This window comes from Panthera uncia, chromosome D2 (assembly GCF_023721935.1).
Source record: "Panthera uncia isolate 11264 chromosome D2, Puncia_PCG_1.0, whole genome shotgun sequence".
Taxonomy (NCBI): Eukaryota; Metazoa; Chordata; class Mammalia; order Carnivora; family Felidae; genus Panthera; species Panthera uncia.
In genome coordinates, this window is record NC_064818.1 from 67,089,927 (window position 1) to 67,110,629 (window position 20,703).

Here is a 20,703-nt window from a genome sequence, read left to right on the forward strand (position 1 = left end):
CATGTGGTAGGAGAAGGGTAGATTCCTAGAGATAGCAGAGCAAAGCTGATAATGGTTTGTGCAGATCTGATTCTCTCAGGGGTGAGGAAGAAGAAAGGAGAATGAGGTTAATTACTGAATGTCTACTATCATCTAAGGTCTTTCATATACACTAAGCATCAGGTCCTGACAACAATGTATAAGGTTGATGTTTTATAGATGAGGCTAGTAAGAGTCCAAATAGAGATTCTCTCTTTTCTTCATTCTACCTCAGTGCCCCTGTAGACGCCATTCTAGCTCTAATTCAGAGTTTCATGAAGTAGATGGCACTTACTCAATGGAATAGCTGTACAAAATACTGAGGCTACAAAACCTAATATAATGCCTAGCTTATGGTAGGTGTTTGATAAAACAGAATGGATTAACAACTCACTGTGGCTTCAGAGACGGAGGTAAATATAATCTGATCCAATAGTTCTCAACTGGGGATGACTTTGCCCCTAGGAAGACATTTGGAAGTGTCCAAATGTCTTTTGCTCGTTACAAAAGAGGGGAAGAACACCACTGGCATCTAGTGGATAGAAGCCAGGATGCCGCTAGGCATCCTACAAAGCACAGGACAGTCAGCTCTTCAGCCAAAACTTATCTTACCCATAATGTCGCCAGTGCCAAGGTTGAGAAATTCTGATCTATTCCAACATGGTTCACAGGCCATGGTTCACATGACCCAGGGAGACAGATGACTTGCCTAGGGCCATATAACTGAGCAATGGCAAAGCTAGGATGACAAACTTCCCTAAGCCTTCTAGATTATTCTCTTTGGACCTCAGGCTGCTGATCAGCCAGAGGGCTGCCTGCCACAAGAAGGGTGAGTTAAGTGGAAAAGACTGTGTTGGCCAAATTGCCCAGGCAAACCAAATACAATTATGCAAGGTCAAATGAACCATGCCTATTGCTCCCCAGACCCTGACTAAGCAGCCAATGGAGGTTCCAGAAAACTAGGTACCAAGGCTTGGAACACAAACTGCTCACTAGAGGTCTTTGATGCCCGCCATATGCCCACTTCTTCCTTTTTGTAGGGTTGCAAACCAAAACAGAATTGTCAAGTCAAAGAATTTTCTTCTAATAATTCAATAGGCAAGTTGAAAAAAAATGAATGATTAAGTGATCATATTAGGCCCAGGTAGAAACTGCCAGAAATGAATTCTCTCCAAAATATATCAGGCATTTGCATTATTGGTATCACAACAACAATTTTTTGACATCTTATGTGCCAAGAGATGTGTTTGGTCCCAGCAGAGAGATAGACAGAAGTAGAAGAATGTGTTCACTAATAGCATACACAAGGCACACCCTTGACCTCAAGAAGCACTCAGTCCAAACATGAGAATCTCCTTTGCAATTGCCATCACAAAGTAAAACCAACATTGCAGAATGGTAAAGCAAAACCCTCCTTGCAGCTAAATTATCTAATGGGGCGCCTGGGTGGCTCAGTCAATTAAGTATCTGACTTTGGCTTAGGTCACAATCTTGCGGTTCTTGAGTTTGAGCCCTGCATCAGGCTCTGTGCTGACAGCTGAGAAAATCTGGAGCCTGCTTCGGATTCTGTGTCTCCCTCTCTCTCTGCCCCTTCCCCGCTTTGTCTCTCTCTCCCTCTCTCTCTCAAAAATAAATAAATGTTAAAAATTTTTTAAAAATAAATTATCTAAGCCTAGCATGAATCACTTATTTTAAACAATGGTTAACAGAAATGTTCAACCACAACCGAAGAGATTGAACTTTGCCATTTATATTACCGGGATCTGGCTTGCCTGATGGGCATTTTCTTCTATCCATCAAGCTTCATGGGGACTTCCAAAGCCCAAACCATATCTAAAATGGCAGGATAACCTGATGTGGTATGGGACTTCAATGAACTATACCAGATCCTTCGACTCCTAAAAGGCTGCTCCAAGCCAGACTGGCATCTTTTCCAGCAGTTTCTTTTTTTTTTTTTTTTTTTTTTTATTATTTTTTTTAATATATGAAATTTACTGTCAAATTGGTTTCCATACAACACCCAGTGCTCATCCCAAAAGGTGCCCTCCTCAATACCCATCACCCACCCTGCCCTCCCTCCCACCCTGCCCTCCCTCCCACCCCCCATCAACCCTCAATTTGTGCAGCAGTTTCTAAGCTGCATATCAATGGAAGCCGAAGATCTGGGTTAACACAACTCTCAAGATCACCTTTTATCTTGAAATTTCAATGAAAAATTAAACATCCTGATAACACTGAGTACGAATTGCTTTTATTTCCATTGCAACTACTTTCTGAGACGGATAATTCCCCTTTAGATTTTCATGAGTTTGGCCCAGAAATTGGATACTCAAGGCATTAAACATACAGCAGCCCGGGACGCCAAGAAAACAGGAGCGTCCATTTAAGGATTTGGCCACTACAGCCAGCTAAGTGTCTTGGGGAAGTGAGTTGAATTTGAATACATCAGCTCTGCCAGTCTGCCACAGACTGGGAAATCAGACACTAAGAAAGACACCCCAGGGGCTCCCGCTTGAGTTTGGACATAGGTGTTAACCTTGGTGACAGGCAGTTTGTTAGGCAATGCTTCCCAGACTTTGAGCTATCACAGTGCAGTAAACAATGGATCCTAACTTTTTTTTCCTGCCCGATGGTAATATTAAAATTAAATTCAACCTGAGTTGACATCTACAAACACCATCCTTTCATAAATGAAAGAATGTTTCAACATCTCGACAGACAGACAGACAGGAGAGATAGCCTCTGAATACACACAGCTGTACTAAAGACTGGCTATTCTGTCCTTAGTTCTTAAGTCACCCTGGATTGGAAAAACGTCATAGGCCAGCACTCATCTGCAGTCTGGAATATGGGTACTGTGAGGAGCCACTGGAGTTGCTGGGAGAAGAATTAGGCTTGTGACCCAGATGGAACAGAGAAGATGTTGCAGGATAAGGAGAGGGAGAGGTAAGGGTAGGATTGGAGGGACTGAAGTTGCCCTGAGAATAAACCTCGCTGCTCTTTCTTTGGTGGCAGTCTTCCACATGGCGATGTTACCCTAAATTGCTTGATTACTCATCTCTTCCACTGGACTTTGAGTTCCTTGAGAGCAGTGGCTGTGCCTTGTTGCCCTGAGTCAAGGAGCCAGTTAGTCGTGGGGCAGGCCTGGTGGTATAGCAAGGGAGATTGTGAAGGAGCAATGGCAAAGCACCAGGAACACACAATGCTGCTTCATGAACCCGCACAGTCTGACGATTAGAGGGCACATTTCTATTATCTAATCATGCGTGCTGTTTGTGGCTGGTGCAGTGGACGGGGGGGCCCCACCTCCAACCTACCCACAGGCTCGCCCTGAGCATCATCCCTCAAGATAATTAAAATGAGCCCCAAGGGGAGTGTGATGGGGGTTAGGGCTGCTGCTGCCCCGGGAGGTGCCAGGGGACTCCCGAGTAATGGCTCAGCTTCTCTCCCAAGTCCCCTGAGCTGTCTGGGCTGAAGCAGGGCTGGGGTGTGGAACAGCCAGCCTCCAGCCTGCCTGCTGCTTGATCCCACTGGTACTGCCATTGCCAAGTCAGAGAAGAGCTCTCAGCCCCAGGGTGTTCCATTTTCCCAGGCCCTTGTGCCTCACAGTCACTTTTGATTCGGAATTGACAGAAAGAAAACATCAGCCACACTGTTACTAAGTAGTCTGCCCCTCTGACCCCCCACCTCTGCCCATGTTAAGATCCACAAAAACTGCTCTTCCCTGCGGAGAAAGTCCAGCTCATGGGGAAAAGGATGTTTTCTTTTAAAACTCATTTTGGGTAGTTTTGGATTTATTTTTATTCATTTATTTATTTATTTATTTTTTGTCAACCTGACTTCTGGCAGGGTGTTGAAGCCCAATGCACAGAGTCAACCTCAGCTAAACTTCCCACCAGACCCACAGGGCAGGTTAGAGAAAGGCCGAATGCAAAGCTCAGTAAGTAAAACACACAGAGGCAAGGAGAGAGGATGGGGTGGAGAGAGGGTTCCTGTCACCCTGCTGCTTGAGAGATCAGGAGTGATGGAGTATTTTCATTAGTACTGGCTCAGCAGGACAACTTGGAGCCCCAATACACATCTGAAATGCCGCTCGTGGCTGCAGAACCAGGCTTCCCCTTGGCAAGATTAGCAAGGCTACAGGTTCTGGGGACCAAATGGTGAGGGTGGGCTTCCCACTGCAAATATCCTGCCACTTTCCTTTTATGACCTGTTGGGGAGAGTTTGCCTCTGGGTACAACTTGCTATTCCATGTCTCTTTGGAAATGCTCTTGGGGAGCCTGGGTGGCTCAGTTGGTTAAGTGCCAGCCTCGTGATTTCAGTTCAGGTAATGACATCACAGTTTTTGAGTCCGAGACTCCCACTGAGCTCTCTCTCTACTCCTCCCCCCTTTCTCAAAATAAATAAATAAACTTTAAAAAAAGGAAACGCTTTGATACAACGTATTATCTATTGCACAGCATTTCTGATCCTTTCTCAACATCCATCTAATCTTTGACTCCCCAACCAAACAAAGGTTTTCAAATCCTGAGTTCATGTGAAGACAGTTATGTCCCTTGAAATATCAAATCTACAGCCTACCTTCCCACCATCATTGCTCCCTTAGGCATCGCTGGCTAAAATCCCTGGGAGGTCCTACTAAGCATTATGGACAGTAAGCAGTAGGTGGGGATTGGTTAACAGAGAGCTGAAGGCAAGAGTTAGGCCCCAGGTAAGGAAGAGGAGATGGAAAGAGAGTCGATATGCCCTTGGAGGTCAAGGGGACAGGGTCCCCCGTGGGGAAGGTGGGACAGAATTGAAGACCATTCTTTCAGGAGCCTGAAACTGATCATTTCCTTTCAACACACTTGGCAAGCTTAGCCTTCCCATCACCTCCCAGAGTTTCTGGCTTTGTCTGGAAAAAATGCTAACCAGTTCTTCACAAGAGCTGTCACTAAGTCCCTGGCCGCAGGGCTCACAAAAGACACTGTGTGCAGTGCAAAAGGAACATGGTGCTCCTGGGGGAGGAAGCTGAGTGGGTGGGGAAGGGGGCAGCCTTGGGAGCACTCATGGGCAGCCAAGGAAGATGATGGGCCCGTCCCCACATCCTCAGCTCTCTGCTCCCTGCCCCAGCCTGCCTGTGCTTGGAATTCCACCACCAGAGATGATTGCCCCAGGTGGGTTAATCATCCAGGCTGGATGTGTAGGAACCTGGGGGACAAGGACAGAGAGAACCTATTTTCTGTCCCTGGGAAGGGGCTTAGGGATTTCTGTCTGGTGGGAGTGACCATAGGGGAGTGAAGATGCTGAGCTCCAGCTGGGGAAGAGAGGGAGGCACTAGAGAAAGCGGTTTCTGGGAGACGGAGTTAGCCAAGCCTTCCCCCTGGCCTTCTTGAGTTTGGACTCAGACTCTCTCTATCCATGGAGATAGCTGGGTAGAAGAGTACTGGACAGGAAGTCAGGGGAGTCTCCTTTAATCTGCCTCTGTCTTGCTATGGAATTGTAAATACCAGAGATGGACAACCAGAGATGGAATTATAAACACCAGAGAGGGACAACTCAGCCTTAGGAAGCATTCGGTCCACCCCCCTCACTTTATACTCACAGCCTCTGAATCCTAGAGAGTTACAGGTGGTTGGCCAGGGTCACACGTGCTGAGCATTCTTGCTCATGATGGCGTGTTAGGTGCTCATATGCTATCGGTTCACCAGGGAGGTCTTGCCTGACGAGCTTTCCTCCCCTACCTAAATATGGTCCTTCTTTTTTTTCTCATCACAAATGGGAATGACTTATTTATATGTGTGTGTGTGTGTGTGTGTGTGTGTGTGTATGTGTGTGTGTGTGTGTGCGTGTTTTGTTCTTGTTTTTGTTTTAATGCTTATTGTCTCCTATTCAACTGTAACTTCCACAAGGGCAGGGATCTTTCTCGGCCTCATTCTCCACTGTTTCTCACACATGGCAGGCACACACCTGCATTTAGTGAACAGAACATCTCTATTCTCAAAGTAACAGCACCAGGGGCATCTGGGTGGCTCAGTTGGTTGGGCGTCCGACTTCGGCTCGGGTCATGATCTCACGGCTGGTGGGTTCAAGCCCCACATCGGGCTCTGTGCGGATGGCTCAGAGCCTGGAGCCTGCTCTGGATTCTGTGTCTCCTTCTTTCTCTCTGCCCCTTCCCCACTCACACTCTGTCTCTTCATCTCTTAAAAATAAACCAACATTAAAAAAAATTTCAAGGTAACCACACCAGAGACATATGATACCCATTTTACAGATAAGGAAACTGGGGCTTAGACAACATAAAGAACAAGTGGGGAAAGCAAAATTCAGCAGTGGATCTGAATGACATCCCCCCCCCCCCGCCCCCATGCTGTACTACTTTTCTAAGAAAGGTTTTCAGATCTTGGAGTTTCCCTTAAGCTGGGGGCCTTGGTTTAGGCTTTTTGGCTGTGATGTTCTAGGACCAGATGCTCCCAAACCAGTCCCTGGTCTTGTGAAGCTCAGGGCTAGATTGTGGTCCAGGCAGGAAAGATAATGCTGAAGATCACATAGCAGTGAGGAGGTCCCCACACAGCAACTGGAGAAGCAGACAGTGAAACAGAAATATCTGCCTGAATTCCAGAGGGGACCAGTCACCAGGAGGCAGTGAGCCCAGAGCTAAGTGTTTATGAAACCCCCTGGTATGCGGGTATGAGGCTGGATACATCAGAGTCTCAGCTGCTGCACTTACCAGCTTGGGAACGTTAGTTCTCTTAGCCTTAACTGGTTCCTCTAAGACATAGGATGATGCTAACCCCCTCCCTCACAAGGAGGGTGAATGAACTAAGGCAGGGAAAGCCCTTAGCACAACGCCTGATCTACTGCAAGCATCCAAGCAGTGTTAGTTTCTATAAATGCTTCCTTCAAGGCGGGACCAAATTCCTGACTTGGAGCCCCTCTCGGTCATGAGGTCAGAGCCCATAAGTGATTAAGACAAAGGTAGGTGAGAGGCTGACGGAGAAAGCAGATCCTGACAGAGAGGACGTAGCTCAAAACTAAAGTGAACTCAGGTCAGGGTCTGAGCCCATTTCCTACCATATCCTCAGAGCCTTGCGCACAACCTGCACTGTGGTTCATGTGCAGTAGGCTGAGTGAAAGGGTCCAACAGAGCAGATGGGAGAGTGGCCTAGTGTTCTATTCATTACCCCGCTATCATTCGTTTTTCACGGATTCATTCGGCACCAGATTGGCATTGTGGCATAGGAGTGAAAGCATGGGCTCTGAAGTCCACTGTTTACTAGGTTAACTCCTTTCTTTTTTTTTTTTTTTTTTTTTTTTTTGGTGGGGGCGGGGAATGGAGAGGGAGGGAGGGAGAAAGGGAGAGAGGATGGAGCATGGAGCCCAATGTGGGGCTCGATCCCACCACCCTGGGATCATGAACTGAGCCAAAATCAGAAGTTGGACACTCAACCAAAGGAGCCACCCAGGTGCCCCAACTTGTTTCTTTATGCAGTTCCCTTGTCTGTTAAATGGGTTGACACCTCCCAGTTTGAGGACTGGGTTAAAAAGCATAAGAGCCCCCGGAACAGTGCCAGGCAGCTAGAAGGTTCTCCATCAGTGTTACCTGTTATTGCCAGTAAGAGTCTCTTGGGTGCCAGACACTGCTGGGCTGGAAGCAAGGCCCCTGGCTTCACAGAGCTGCCAGTGCGAGGCAGTGGATGAGGAAACAAGCCATCATGAGACGACATGATTCGGGGTTCGGTGAGGTGAGGTCCAGGGGATCCTAACCTAGTCCCAGAGGAAGAAGCTTTACTCAGAGACCTCACTAATCTGTTGACTTGGCCAGAGCAGGGGGCAGGGAAGGGAGGAAGTGCTCCGAGCAGAAAGGGTAACATGCAAGAAGGCCGCCATGGTGGGTGCAAAGAATGAGTGTCCGTGTGGAGAACAGAGATGGGAGAACAGTGAGAGAGGAGGAGCAGACTCAGGCCATCCGGATGATGGTAAAGGGAGAAAGTGCTCCCAAAAGAGCAGGAAGGAACCAGGTCCAGGAGGTACAACTCCCCGCTCTGGGTTTGTCCTCCCTCTTGCCATTTCCCTTAAAATTGTGAGGGGGGAGGAGACTGACTTTGACAAGCGCCTCAGACCATTACCCCAAATAGTCTCAGGAAATCCAATGGGGCCTCTGCCGAGAAAATCTCCCCCCCCCCACGCCCCCCTCCCGCAGAGCCGGTTTGCAGGGGGGGGGGGTTGAGGGGGCAAAGCCAGGAAAACAGCCTGCCAAAGCTGACACAGCACAAGCAACCCAGGTACAAACAGTTCACAATGAAGACAACCTGGATGGAAACATGTGGAAATTAAGACAACCACCACGGCCAGAGAGAGGAAATGCAGTAATCAAAAATGCACAGCAAAAAAAAAAAAAAATAGAAAAAAAAAAAGAAAGAAAGAAAGAAAGAAAAAAACCCAACAATTTTAATGCTGATTTACTACGAAAGCGTTGTTTTCCACCCAAATAAAATGATGTTTTCCTTGTCTTGCATCATATCCTCCCCTCCTCGGGCACCTCCAGCCAAATGTAACAATTAGAGGGGACGTTTCCATCCTCTTCCCAGGTGGGTAAATCCCTGCTGGCATCATGTGGAGCCCAGAGCCCAGCTTGCATTCTTAGCGAGGAAGCCCTTTGACTTGACCTCTCAGCCCAAGTGCGGAAAACATCTCCGAGCTGGGGCCATGAGGGGCGTGAGAACCGAGAATGCACATCACACACAGATCCCAGGCAAAGCGGGAAACAAATTCTCATAAATGAGATGCTCGGCCCCATTCTTCTCTCTGTGGTCAACATCACAAGGATTGGTGTCACCAAGCAGAACCTTCAGGGGGCCTTGTCCCATTTGCAAATCATATCAGACAATGTTTCAAGCTAAAGCCACCAGATTCTCATAATGCCCAAAACCCTACTGGGACTTTGGGGTTCTGAGCCAGGGGGAAGGATGACAGACATACCAAGGGAGTGGACAGACCTCGAGAAAGGTTTCCCGGGGAGCAAAAGCCTGCAGATGTGAATGATACATCGCGATCACGCTCACGCCTCTCTCCAGGTGCAAATAACTCACACATTGGCCTTGCCTTTTGTAGAATTTCAAGATTTCTTTTTTCTTGCACATCCTTTTTCCATTTCCTTTGACTCTCCTGCTCTCCACTCTGCACCCCAGACCTCCACCCCTACCCCCTTTTCGAATGCCATGACATCCTAGGAAATTAGACCGCCCCCCCCCCCCCCCCGCCAAATTACCTTTAATACCTGTATCCTTGATTCTGTGGTGTTTAAGGAATTATTTTCAACCAGCTGATTAGCAAAGCTGATGGAGACTCTGCAGAACACAGCCCCCGCCTGGGTGTGGAAGTGGACAAAGCTCCTCTGGGTGTCTGTTTGTATAGCTGGAGACTGAAGGACTTTGGGTGTTCTGTAGTAACCTCAGAAAAAGTCCCTAGGCAGCAGTAAACTCTCCCAGCATGGTTTTGAAACACCACAGGAGGAGGCCTCTTTAATCAAATAATAACTAGTCGGAGATAAGGCCTGCTAGTCTGAGCTCAGCCAGCCAATCAGCTGCTTCCTTCCGACTGCAAGGACAAACAGACCCAGGCTTCTGGAGTGAGTTTCAGGGCTTGTTATAATTTAATGATTCTGTGGGTGGTGTCTTCTTGGCTTAGCCTGATGAGGATTTTCTGACCAGGGAGTGAGCCTCAGGAGCTCAGGAGCCTCATTCTCACTGGATGAGCCTGACGCAAGTTGCTGTCACTGAATATCCTGAGCGATCACGTGGGGCCTCCAGTTCCCAGACTGGATGCTTCCATGTTGCCAAGAGAGTTCTCACTGCGGCCAAGAAAGCAAGCCTGAGTGGGTCTGAGCAGGGCTGGCTCATGGGGGGTAAGCATATTTGGCACCAGATGAGCAACTTACGGACTGTGACCCTGAAGAAGTCATGTGAAGACGCTAGTGACCTGCTCCCACGTGTTGGAGATGCTTTACATGCATTTCCTTGGACCCTTAATTGGCAGGGACTTTGAGTTTCTCTATAATCTTCATCCTTCCGTGCCCCCCCTCCCCTCTCATGCTGCCAGTTCTCGGTTGGGCCTCTGAGGCATCATGAAGAGGGTGGGTGCTGGGAGTTAAGCAAGACTGAGAGTGGATAATGGCCCTGCAGCTTTCTAGCCCTGTGACTTTGAACCTGTCACTCAGCCCCTTCCGGGCTAAATTACTTCAAGGATTCAATGGGAGAAGGTCCCGTCAGATTCTTATCTGCCCCTAAGAAATGTAAAAAGACCCTTAAATTGTATTGACCTACTAGAGCTCCATAGGTAAAGGAAATTCAGGGGGACCCCTTTGTTATGCAAATAACGCTTAGCCACCAGCGGAAAGAAACCCCTTCCCATTAGCAGTCATTCCGCCTTAGAACCCCACCCCCACCTCCTCCATCAACCTTTCATTCAACAGATGTTTACTTTGATCTACTGTATCAAAGACTGAATTAATCACTGGGAGGAGGGGGACCGGAAGGAGCACCCTGGTGGACTCCCCTGTCCTCAGGAAACTGTCACAGCTCAGGAGGCAGGAGTTTATTATAAAGAGTCCTTTGTGCAATCAAGCCAAAGGAAGGGGCCAGTGAAGGCAGCTTGTCACAGAGGGTTTGGGCCTGTCCAAGGGCAGCAGGGGAAAGCCAGCAATGGTGGACAGGAAGTGGACTCAAGTTAGAGGGCCAAATAGAGCCAAACCATCTCCAAGGGAACTCCCTACAGGGCTCCGACTAGGGGAAAAAAGAGGAAAAGCAAAGGGGTGTGTGTGTGTGTGTGTGTGTGTGTGTGTATCAGCCTCCTTAAGATATAATTTACATCCCATACAATTCAACCATTTAGATGATATAATTCAATGATTTCTAGCATATCCACATAGCTGTGTGGTCATCGGCAGAATCAATTCGAGAACAGTCCATCACCCCAAAGAGAAACCCCTTCCCATTAGCAGTCATTCTTCATCCCATGCCCCTTCCTCACCTCTACCAATTCTAGATAACCACTGATCTACTTAGTGTCTCCTATGGACTTGCCTATTCTGAACATTTCATGTAAAGGAATCATATACTATGTGGCCTTTGTGACTGGCTTCTTCCACTTGGCATCATATTTTCAAGTTTCACTTCATTCCTCTTTATTACTGAATAATATTCCATTGTGAAAATATACCACAATTTGTTTATCCATTCATTCATGGGCGTTTGGATAGTTTCCACATTTTTGCTGTTACGAACAATGCTGCTATGGACATTCATGTACAAGTCTCCACTCCCCTTTAGCCACAAATTCACAACCCCATAGCGGAAAAACAAGAAGACAACAAAGCAGGTGAGAGAGCTAGCCTTCGAAGCGTTTGTCTCCAGCTAGAAGTTAGGACATCCTAGCAGTAGCTGAGTCTGATATGTGCACAGGTTTTTACAATGTGGAAGCACCATCACATATTGCTACTTGTGTAATTGCCCTCACAATCCTAGGCATGAGGGAGGCATTATTTTTATTGCCATTTTAAAGATGACACCATAAGAAATAAAGTTTCAGTAACTTGCCAAAAGTCACCCATCCAAAAATCGAAGCCAGAATTAAGTCCTATGTTTTTTTCTAGCTCCAGCTCTTCGCACACAAAATAGGTCTTTAATCTTCTCTTACATTCTCAGTCTGGCTTCCAAGATGTACTTCAAGGAGGAAAAAAAAAAAGGAAGGAAGAAGGAAGGAAGGAAGGAAGGAAGGAAGGAAAAGACAGAAAAAAGAGCTTAGTTATTATTTATGGAGAAAATGGCAATTAGACCAACAAATAGGTGCTATCATCCGCATTTTAAAAATGTATACATTCCACTCAGAAAAATTAAATATCTTTTCTAAAGACACAGACCTATTCAAAGGCAGATACGTGATTCCCAAACATGGGTGAGATCAGCTTGCTTCCTTGCTAACATTTAACTGAGAGCAGTAGAGGTCTTGATTGTTCAGGTGGGAGGAAGGGTAACCTTGGAGGAGGCACCGCAGGTTAGGATAGACCTAGGTGAGGGAGATGCCATGCATCACGGGGTAGATTAGGGAACATGAAAGCCTGAAGATGAGGAGAAAAGATGGCTGTGAAGACAAGAGCGGGAGATAAAACAGAGAGAAGGTGGGGAGAGTCCTGTTGAAAGGTTGGCCATGTTCCCAGCTTTCCTGTGGCCAGCAATGTTTCATCCAAACCCTAAGGTCACTTGATAAACAATACAAACAGATGTTCTGGATGGAATGATGTGGGGAAACATGAGCCAGGAATAGCAACTGTGCTGATAGGGCTACAGAGCCCACCCAGCTTCTTATCACCTGTCTAGCCCCAGCCAAAGAGCACAGACCTGGCAAGCACCACCTACGGGGGATCCTCCCAGAAGCAGGAGGGCAAAGCTCCCCATGGGGAGAGAGGAGGCAAAGCCGGTGATGGGCATGGCCATAGCTCACCTCTGAAGTAGAGATTCCAATGCAAAGTGTTCAACCTGAGAGTCGGGATCATGGGATGAACAGAAGGGGTGTGAAAGGACAGGAAGTATGGAACCAGCCAGGAACCTCATGGCTTCTAGATCTTGACCCATTGCAGCAAGATGGTGCCAACTGCACTTAGTTTCCTTGGGCCCATTACTTGCGGACTGCAGTACAACACCAGGAAAACTGCCAGAAAGAGCCAGTTAGAAAACTCTCCAAGATATCAAGCGGTGCCAAGCCAGTTCCAGGCCCCTCATATCTCTGAGCTATCTACAGGACCCACTCATGGAAGATGAAAGGGTATCTTTAGATCTGCTCCCACTTCAGGGGGAGAACCAGAGAATACTGGGCATCAGGGAAAACAAGGCAAGCACCTATCGGTAGGTTCAACTTGCTGAAAAGAAACAATATCTGTTGTCACCTACCATGAGCCAGGTCCTGGAAAACCATATAGGGTAAGAATATGTACACCCATCTCAGAGAATGAAATAGTAGAGCTCAGAGAGGTTAACTAAGTTGAAGTCATGCACTTAATAAGTGGTGCAGTAGGGACTTAAGCCTAAGGCCATCTGACTCCAAAAACCCATGATCTTTCTGGGAGTTCACGTTAGCACTCATAAGAGAGTTCTTTTTAATTTTAAGGTAATCTTATTTATTTGAGAGAGAGAGAGAGAGAAAGCACAAGTTGGGGAAGAGGGGCAGAGGGAGGAAGAGGGAGAGAATCTCAAGCAGGCTCCATGCTTAGTAGCATGGAGCCCGACATAGGTCTTGATCCCACAACCCAGGATCATGACCTGAGCCAAAACCAAGAGTCAGACACTCAGCCAACTGAGCCATGCAGGCACCCTAAGAGAGTTCTTAGATTCATTGCCTTTTTGTCTCTCACAAGCGGCCACTTATTCCCATTCTCCCTCAATGATTTTTCCAGCATTCCCAAAATCATATGTGTGTGTTGCATATAACATGTGCATCTAGATCTATATTCATACATATCTGGGAGAATACAGATCTATGCACATATTCATGCATGTGTTTCCTTGCTTTTAGCTACATGTGTTCTGTTGCCTTGAGAGAAGGGCACAAGTAGATTTAGTTTTAATTTCCTCAAGGCTATGTAAAAGTCTGTCCTTACATAGGTGGTTGATGGCTGTCTTCCTATTTATGTCGGCCCTTGAGTAGAGAAACTGGCTCCTGTGACCAGGAAGCTTTTCCTACTTCAGGCATCTTCTGAGTACCTAGTTCCGGGATGGGTGTTTCATCTCTGAGAAGATCTGTACAAACTTCCATTAATAAGCTACCCATTGATGCCTACCATTGATGTCTGTGTCGTAGCCAAACAAAAACCCTGTTTGATTCGGGCTTGATCTAGCTGCACCGCACAAGGGCAGAGCACACACACACACACACACACACACACACACTTGCCAATGGAGTTGGGGAGACTGTCCAGTATATATCACAAAAGCGTCTTAGCACCAGGCAGGTAACGTAAACAAGAAGAAATAGGTTAGCTGTAATTAATAGGGAGTAGTGGGGGCTGAGGTCAAATGCAGGGTACACATGCCATCTAAGGACATCTACCACCTTCAGCCAAATATTACATGGGGAAATGTAGGCCATGCTGTCAGATTTCTTTATTTTCAAGAGAGGCTGGAAATAGAGATTTTAATGTGGAATCTCCAAAATTTAAAAAAATTCGGCAACTGTTCAGGCCAAAAAATCCCCACAGATCTTCAAGATAAAGTCAGTCTATGCACGGGTAGTTTTTTGCTCCATAATGTAGACAAAATACCCATTCACATACATGTACGTACTAACTCTCTTTCACAGTGGCCAAAGCTTCTAAATAGACTGTAAGAGCTGATCCTCCAAGGGGCTTGTGGGTTTCTCTCTCTTGCTTCCCTACTCAAGAGTCAAGAGTCAGTAATGTGTGGTCACAGAGGACCCCTTTATCAGAAGGCTCCAGGTACTTAAGAAGCAGACAGATCTCTAGGCACCACCCAGGGAACCCGAGGGATGGAAACCAAGAAGCGCCCATTGTTTGCGTCTTGCTGTGAACAACAGCAGGTTTCTAGTCATTAGGAGTCCCACACAAACCCACACGCCTTTCTGTAGATTTGTTTTTGTTTTTTTTAATGACTCATCGGTGTCTACAAGGCCCCTCAATATCAAAAGCTGGTTTATGGCTAGGGACCCACATAATCACAGTGCCTGGCACAGAGCCTAGTCCTTGCTCGGTACTCAATGAATGCTGAATGGGTGGAGGCAACACGTGGGTGTGGGCAAGGCTGTGTTGACACAGAATGCCCAGCATACACGCCTATCCTAATGCCTAATGAGAATATCCCAAGCTTCCCCCCCAAGGATGCCTCTTTGAACCACCACTACACTTGGTTCCTCACGATCTCAGACTGCTCCGTCACTCTCCTTTCACTACCGGCTTCGTCGTTATTTAATGCACATTCCTTGTCCGGGTGTGCGGATTGGTCTTCCCGGCTAGATCCTGAGGTCCCTGGTGATGGCAAAGATGTTCCTCGGATTCCTGTAGCTTCCAGGCCTGCCATAGAACCTGGCAAGGGTGTGCAGGCAAACAATGCATGCCGTGGCACTGTAGAGGTGTACTGAGCAGCTTCCCCTCCTGGAGAACCTACTGCAGGAGCCTACTTGATGAACATCATCCAGATACTGCCTCTTTGCATCCATGACATATTTCAGCCAAGACCGCATTTCCCCAGGCTGCTGCTGGTCAATGGCTGGGCACGATAGCGGGCCAGAGCCAATCCTTTTCTGCCCATGCAACATCACTCCATCAGCCCAGCAGTGACGTTTTCAGAGCTGCACCGCTGTCCTCTGTGGCTCCTCCTTCCTTCTTTCTCTCCCTTCCCAGCTCAGACCTGCATCACGGTCCAAGGCCCACCTACTTCTGCTTCCTCCCTCTCCATCCTCCGAAAGCATTTCCCCCAATAAAGCTCTTGCACACCTACTCATTTCGGCACCTGCTTCTTGGAGAACCCAAACTGTTGAACAATCAAAGTGCCTAAACCCCACCCATAGCCATGTCCCTTTCTTGCACATGAAAAAATAATAATCCATTGACCTCATTTGAACACATGGTGTGAAATTCTTACCTTAGAACCAACTGAATAAATTCTGCTCTGAACTACGATGTTCTCTTCTATGCAGAAGCCATGAGTTGCAGTGGAATGAATCAGGGCCCCTGGAGATCTATATAACTGTAGATGGCTTTGTGACCTTAAGCACGGGCCTTTCTTTTGGGGTGCCTCATTTGCTTAAGAAGGCTAATAAGATCTTCCTTAAGTTGAAGTACATTTCTAGGCCCCAGATGGAGATGTTCCTGCCCAGGACGCCACATCAACATGTCAAATCTTTGATAACTTTCATCTCCCTGTAATTGCTCTGCTCCGCCGAAAAAACAGTATATCCGATTGGCTAATCCTCAGGTGTAAAGTTAACTCTGGGCTCTACACTTCCTTTCTCTTTCCTTCTTCATTTTATATTTGTCTCTTCCCTATACCTTATTCTTTACCGTAGAAAAGCTTCCTGACTTCCATCCACTGTGCAGTTCTCTGGACCCTTGGTCCAGAGACTGCCTGCTTCATGAGGTATTAAATAAATTTCACCTGTAATCAACACAATTATCTCTCTCAGTCATTACTAACTCTTACCTTCCAGGATGTATATATTTGAAAAACATGTCATAAGTGCCATAAAACAAAATTAGCAAACTTGTTCTGTAAAGAACTAAATAGTAAATATTTAGGCTTTGTGGGTCTTACGATGCCTGTCACAGCTACTCAACTGCCATGTCGACAAAAGCTGCCACAGAGAATATGTAAAAGCAGTGTGACTGTGTTTCAACAAAACCTTATTTTTTTAATGGTTTTATTTATTTTTGTGAGAGAGAGAGAGACAGAGCGTGAGCCAGAGAGACGCAGAGAGAGAGGGAGTCACAGAATCTGAAGCAGGCTCTGGACTCCGCTGAGCAGTCAGCACAGAGCCTGTTGTGGGGCTTGACCCCACAAACCGCAGGATCATGACTTGAGCCAAAGTCAGACGGCCCAATTGACTGAGCCACCCAGGTGCCCCTCAACAAAACTTTATTTAAATAAAAACGTGTAGTAGACTGCAGTGGGTCCAAGGGCTGTAACCTTGCCGACCCTTGCCCTCATCACAGAATCTTATGGCTGGAAAAGGCAATAAACATTGTGAGGTTCAGGGCACCAACAACCTTCCTCCTACATTCATGGCAGAGCTGACCAATCAGGAAGCATCTTCTTGCAAAGCTTGCAAGTGACCTCAGAACCCTTAACACAGGGCTGTAGATGAACCTCAATTGGCAGGTACAGTGATGTCCTTCATTTTCCCCTGATCTTGTTTAGTCCCCACAAGTCCTAAATGAGAAAACTGAGGCCAGTGATTCAAAAACAATAAACATAAAAGTATTTTAGGGGAGCCTGGGTGGCTCAGCTAGTTAAGCATCTGACTCTTGATTTCGGCTCAGGTCATGATCTAATGGTTTGTGAGCTGGAGCTTTGTGTCAGGCTCTGGGCTGACGGTGCAGAGCATGCTTGGGATCCTCTCTCCCTCTGCCTCTCTCTCTCTCTCAAATAAATAGATTTATAAAAAAGTATTTTAAAATGTGTGACGCACTTCTTCAACGCAAAATGCACTGATATGGGGCTAAAAATTAGCCATTTAAAACGAAGTGCAAATAATAATAAATTAAATCATTGCATACAAAATGGTCATGATCTTCTGCAGCAGGAACAATTGGGTTGGAAATTTCTATTGCCCAATTCCTACCTCATGGAAAGTAGGGATTCACCATTTTAGTTTGTACAGATAAATGTTTGCTGTTTTCTCCCACTGGCAGAAAACGTGCTGGGCTCCCCGGCCCTGGGCTGCAGCCAGGAGACAGGTCTGCGTCTTGCCCCAGCAACACCACACAGGTGCTGGAACACAGTTGCAAGCTGTCTTAGATTCCCTCCAAGAAAGTGTCTGTTCAAAGCAGCGTCCACATGGGCACCTCCAGGTGCTCCTCTGGCTGGTGTCTCCTTGAAGCGGTTTTGTCATGGTGTTCTGGGAGGGCAACCTTGACATTTCTTCTCTCTGCTCGACTCGTTGATCAGAAAGATCAAAGCCTTTCGTAAAATACGCAACTGTTCAGGATTCGTGATATTGTGAGTTTCTTTTTAATAAGAAATGTATGTTTTGGTCTTCGTTCCCATTCCTGGCACAGAGTTCCTAAAACCCTTGAAATTTCTGAAGGGGAAAGGCGGTGAAGGATAAAGATGCCTTTTAGTTTTCCTAGCAAGCCCCTTTCAACCACACTGCAGTTCATGTTAAAATGAGGTGGTTTTTGGAAAGTCCCCAAGGATGGGGGGCTGGTGGCCAAGGGGAACCTCCATTAGTTGGTTGGAACTTTAGCTCCACCTCCCGACCTCACAGGGAGAGAGGAAGGGCTGGAGATTTGAGTTCAATCACCAATGGCCCATTGGCCATTAATCACTCACGCTTATGCAATGAAGCTTGCATGGAAACCCAGAAGGACTGGGTTGGGAGTGCTTCCAGACTGGTGAGCTCACCGAGGGTTCTGGTACAGTGGTACACTCAGAGAGGGCGTGGAAGCTCCTTGCCCGTTCCCACACACCTTGCCCTCCCCACCTCTTCCACCTGGCTGTTCTCGAGTTGTATCTTTTATAACAAGTCAATAAGTAGACTGTTTTCCTGAGTTCTGTGAGCCACCCTAGAAAACTAGTTGAACGAGAGGAGTGGGTCGTGAGAACCTCTCATTTATAGAAATACAGATGTAACTTGGATTTAAGATTGGCATCTCAAGTAGAAGGAAGGTAGTCTTGTGGGACAGAGCCCATAAACTACAGGATCTGACACCAATTCCAGATAATGTCAGAATCGAGTTTAACTGTAGGACACCAGGCTGGTATCACTGAATTTCTTACTGTGTGGGTCTGGTGTTGTAGTGAGTGCTGAGAGTAGAGACACACAGAAGAGTGACTTTGCCTTTACAGGACTGTCAGTTTACCTCCCCACGCCTAAGAAGCCAAGTTCCCTCATACACATTACATAGGTGAACTCCACCATTGAGAGCAACTGCCCTTTTAGAGTCTGATGATAGACCCGGACCTTCTCCACAGGAAAGGCACATGCCCCATGGTCACCCCAAGTTTCCCAGTCTTCAGAATCACCTCCTTATTTATATCCAAACGATAGTCCCAGACTATCGATAGCATAATCATTGCACAGAATACAAATGGTCCTCTGTATCATTAAGCAGAACGCGTAACATCTCAGTTTGGAGCACAGTCCTTAGGACGACTTTGCCTGATTAGGGCCTCTCTGGGGATCCCGTGTGGATGCCAACCTCACAGCTGCCGGACAGAGAAATGCCCCAGGGATCCCTCCCAGAACAGGTGGATCTGTTCCCTCCTTGAACAGATCTCAGCTTTCAATCTAGAACACAGAATGCTCTACAATCTCCACAGGGCAGCACTTTCCAGGTTCCTGATATGCACAGGCACAAATCTGTCTACAACTTTATAATCTCAGAGGAGAGCCCAGCGTTGGATAAGCTATAGTAACCCACCTGGGGGACACTGGCTTCTGGAGGGCAAGTCGGGGCCTGAGGTTCAAAGCTTCAGGACACTCAGCCACTTGACCCAGTGTCACTGCCATACCTTTCCACACCATAATTTCACCCTCCCAGCTCTGCCACCAGCCAGCCTAATTTCACTACCAGGACGTCTATGTGGGGAAGTGAAGGAAAAAGAACGTTCTAGGGAGCAATGGCTTGAGGGTGGGAGGATTCTGGGTAGGATGCCCGGGCACTGTGATCTCTCATAGAACAGGACACGCTTCTCTTTTCCTAAATGAAGCCTTCTCTGACCTCTACGTAAATAATGGCCACTCCCTCCCCACCGAGAAGAATGTCTGGCCCAAGGAATACTCTGCTCAATACGTTTAATATATAATGAAAGAAATCACAAGTGGTCATGTTTTTGGAGGCTGGCTGAGGCTCCACCCCTCCTGGAAACCTCCGCTGAGCACTCTGAGGATCGCACCATTTTTCATGTGGACACTCGTTCATTTGTTTTCAACAGATTCGTATTGAGCACCTACAATGTACCAGATCATATAGCAGGCCCTGGATTTGCAGGAGAGACTAAGGAAAGCCCCTGCCTTCAAACAGGTCACAATATAGTTTAGTACATACAAAGCATCCAGTTTGGGTTTCCAGTTGCTTCTGATAGCTTTTTCTCCCCAAAGAGCAAGAGGATGCTGGAGAAGGGGGAGGGCTGACACTGCCTGAGCACTGGCACATTCCCAGTCTTGTGATATGTGCTTTTCTGCAACCAGGTGGTCTGGCCCTGGAAGAGGGACCTCAATAAGGAGATGATGGGAGAGGAACAGAGAAAAGATGTGCAGAGCACAGGAGTCAGAGTCCAGAGGTTGAAGGGCTGTGGACAGATGTTCCCCATTGGAAATATAAAAGGAGGCTCAGAAAGGATGGAGGGAAAGATCACCAGGCCTGGTGAAAAGAAGCCAGCTTGCATCCGGAACCCATGTGACCTTGGGCACACCACCTTCTTGTCTTGGCATTTCCACATCAGTAAAGGCAAATGGTGGCCCAAACAATCTCCAAATCTCTTTATGTGCAAACATCTATGATCCTTGCTAACCTACACGTTTTCCTCCTTTACTTCCTGTGGACCTTCTTCTAATACCTCCTTATAAGAAATGACTTAGGGGCGCCTGGGTGGCTCAGTCCGTTGAGCGTCCGACTTTGGCTCAGGTCATGATCTCATGGTTTGTGAGTTCGAACCCCACGTCGGGCTCTGTGCTGACAGCTCAGAGCCTGGAGCCTGCTTTGGATTCTGTGTCTCCCTCTCTTTCTGCTCCTCCCCCGCTCATGTTCTCTCTCTCTCTCTCTCTCTCTCTCTCTCTCTCTCTCTTTCAAAAAAATAAAAACATTAAAAAAAATGAAAAAAAAAAAGAAATGACTTAATGGTGCTTCCATAAATGTGATCTTTGTATAAGGGAGGGCCCATTGAACCTGAACTTTTAATTCTTTTTTTTTAAGTTTATTATTTACTTAGAGAGCGAAAGTTCATGCACACAAGTCGGGGAGGGGTGGAGAGAGAGGGA

General features: G+C 47.0%; 1 protein-coding gene across 2 annotated transcripts in view; it reads right to left on the bottom strand.

Moving 5' to 3' along the window:
* GPAM (glycerol-3-phosphate acyltransferase, mitochondrial) overlaps nucleotides 1–9,491 on the bottom strand; it is a 62,993-nt gene extending 53,502 nt beyond the window's left edge. The window contains exon 1 of one of the 2 annotated variants that reach the window (XM_049645755.1): nucleotides 9,278–9,491. The gene's annotated coding sequence lies outside the window, so the exon portion shown is untranslated. Of the gene's footprint in view, nucleotides 1–9,268 lie in introns of both variants that reach the window. The other variant, XM_049645753.1, reaches the window with a different exon arrangement.
* Between the last annotated feature and the right edge of the window lie 11,212 nt (nucleotides 9,492–20,703).